Source organism: Bos javanicus, chromosome 29 (assembly GCF_032452875.1).
Source record: "Bos javanicus breed banteng chromosome 29, ARS-OSU_banteng_1.0, whole genome shotgun sequence".
NCBI lineage: Eukaryota > Metazoa > Chordata > Mammalia > Artiodactyla > Bovidae > Bos > Bos javanicus.
Genome location: NC_083896.1, coordinates 49,803,465 through 49,806,536, shown reverse-complemented (window position 1 = coordinate 49,806,536; position 3,072 = coordinate 49,803,465).

The following is a 3,072-nucleotide window of genomic DNA, read 5'->3' as shown; positions in this document are numbered from 1 at the left end:
CCAGAGACCCAAGGGTAGGGGGAGTGGTGAGCCAGCACAGAACACTGGAAAGGGTGCAGGGTGTTAGAGGGCCCAGGAGGCAGAGCGGCCAGGCTGCGTGAAGCTGGAGGGGTGAGGGGCAGAGCGGGGGCAGGTAGAGGAGGAGCCCTGGGAGCAGGGCAGGGCGGCGTGGGGACCAAGATGTGACCTCCAAGGAGCCAGAGTGCGCTGGGTGCTTAAGACCCCGGGAAGGCCTGGCCTGAGGCTTACACCCCACTTTGCCCAGTGGCCCATGGGAGCCATGGAGGGTGCAATGGGGAGAGCAGGCCTGGGGCCTCTAGGTGCACATGGAGAGTGGCTGGAGCAGAGACCAAGGCTGCAAGCAGCTGTGTCCAGTGGCTGGTGTAGCCGAGGGCCTCGGGGGATGGGCAGAGGACCCTGGAGCAGGTGAGGGTGGCAGCCGTGAGCACGCTGGGCCGGAGGTTTACCGTGTACTGAGGTGGCCTCATAGGCCCCGGCAGGTGCCACTTTGCAGCTCAGGAGAAGATGCCAGTGGAGACACAGTGGGGTGAGCAGCCAGGAAGCTCTCCCAGGGCCTCCATCTTAGCAAATGCAGTCCCGCCCGGGGCTCACGCTCAAGCCCAGGGCCCTCCCTGTGTCCTCTTCACTCAGCAGGTGGTCAGGGAACAGGCGCACAGGGCGGGCTCCTGAGAGGGTGCTCGGGGAGCCGGACGCCCGCAGGGACAGCGGTCCCAATCTGGGCAGAGGCAGCGGGTGCCCAGGCCCTCAGGCAGGGACACCATGGGTGCTCAGCCAGCCCCGGGCCAAGCCGTCACGAGGAGTCTGCGTGTCTGCAGGGAAGCCAAGACCAGGGGCAGGACGTGGTCTATGTTTCAGAAGACCACCTGGCCTGCGAGTGGTGGGCAGGAGTGGAGACGCGCAGGGACGCACTGGCGGGAGATGTGGGGCCCCCCACTCTGTCCCTGCAGAGCCCTTGGTCTCTGGAAGCGTGCCCGCATGTAACTTGTTTCCTCAGTGACACTAACTGGATGGCCTAAAACTACAGAATACATTCTCGCCCAGTCCCGGAGGCCAGAGGCCTGCAGTCAGTTTCACTCGGCTAAAATCAAGGTGTCCAGGGTCAGGCTCCTTACAGAGGCTCCAGGCGAGGGTCCTTCCTGCTTCCTGCCTCGTCCAGCTTCTGGGGCTCCTGGCTTGTGGCCGCGATCCCCCAGTCTCTGTCCCATCCTCACACGGCCCCTCCTCTGCATCCTTCCCCCATCCTGTCCCTGGGTCTAGGCCCTCCCTAAATCCAGGATGGTCTCCTCTCCAGACCCTTCACTTCATCACATCGAGGACCCTTTGCCCAAACCAGGACACACTGGTGCTTAGAAATGGACATGTCTTTCTGGGAAGGACACCATTAAACCCACCAGCCCACCCCGACGGAAGTCCCTAAAAATTCCTTGAGTGAACGATGGTGGTCTCTGCTCTCACTCCCCACGTGGGCCCCCTCCCCCTGCGGCAGCCCCACTCCCAGCCCAAGAAGCCCCAGTTCTTCACCCTCCCCCCGCGGGACCCCACCCTCGCCTCCTCCAGGCCTACACCTACTGAGTCACTCTCTCCTCCTGAAAATCACCCCAGCTTCTCCTTCCATGACACTGAGCCTGGGGCGCTGCGCGTGGGCATGAATGGATGAATGGAGCCCTAAGGGTGCCCTGAGAATTTGCAGAGAAGGCAGAGGGGCAGAAAGGGGAGACTGGGCATACCAGGGCACCTGGGACCTGGCTGGACCCAGCCAAGCGGGGTGGGGGCGGCGAGGGCAGTGGGCTGAGGCTGGCGCTACTCAGGAGGGCCGCCGGAGCAGGGCTGGCTGCGCCCAGGGCTGCCCACCGGAGGGAGGCCACGGGGTCTTGGGGGAAGCGGGGTGTGGGCAGAGGTGGGGGTGACTCGGCTGCAGTGGGTGAGCAGGCTGGGCTGCCCGGAGCTGGGGGGAAGGGAGCCCCTGGAGTCAGCAACCCAAGGGTCCCGGGAGGGGCACCGCGCTGGGCTGCATGCATAGGGCTGGTGGGAGACAAACTCTGAGCTCGTCTCAGGGGCAGGCAGCGCTGGGGAGAGGGTCCCGAGCTGGGTCCACACCCCAACCCCAGCTCACAATGCTCCCCCACCCAGCACAATGTCTCCCATCATTCTTGATCCCACCTCCTCCAGGCAGCTCCCCCCGCCCCAACACTGAGCTCTCAGTGGGCATGGGCAGCGTAGCCACCCCTGGGGACACCCCTCGAGACCCCCCAAGGCCAGAGCTCAGCACCAGGCCAAGCGGTAAGTATCAGAGAAGGAGCGAGTGGGTTCACGTGCAAGGCCTCCCCAACCCAGATGGGGCGGAGAGCCCCGGTTGCCCCCCGGAGGCTGCTCGGAACCAGGCACAGCCACTGCCCTCTGCCCACCGGCAGACCTGCTGACCAAGGGCCCTGGGGTACATAAGCGGGGAGGGTGGCCAGCCCTCAAGCATTTCTAGGCCAGCCTCACTGTCTTCCAAGGAGCGTGGGTACTTAGAAGTCACAAGGGTCTGGGCGGTGGTGCAGGGCTAAGCGGGGGAGGGCTTCTCAGTCTTGCGGGCAGGGGCTCCTGTCTGCTCGTGCAGGTGGGCACGCAGGTGACGAGAGTCCCCAGGTGTGAGTAGCCCTGAGTCTCCATCTCTGGCAACGGAACAGTGTCCAGAAGCTTTCAGAGCCTGGCCGACCCCCCACGCCCTGTCCCCCAAGGTTGGGAGAGTTCCCTGGGGTTGGCCGACAGTGAAGGCTCTTTGCTCCTCGTCAGTGGGCTCCTGCAAAAGCCCCCAGGACCCTGCCCACCTCTGAACTCTAAGGAGCTGGGCCTTGAGATGGCCCCGGAGCCCCCTCCCCGCTGCTGAGGGCAGCAAGCCGTCCGGCGGTTCTCCCCACACCCCGTCGCCGTGAGGGCCCAGAGGAGGTGCCCCCCGGGGTCTCCCTGCCCCCTCTTCCCACCTACACCACCCCCTCCCCAGGACTCAGACTCCCCTCCCTCCCCCAACCAGGTACCCCAGCGAAAGAGCAGAGGACTCAGAAAAAC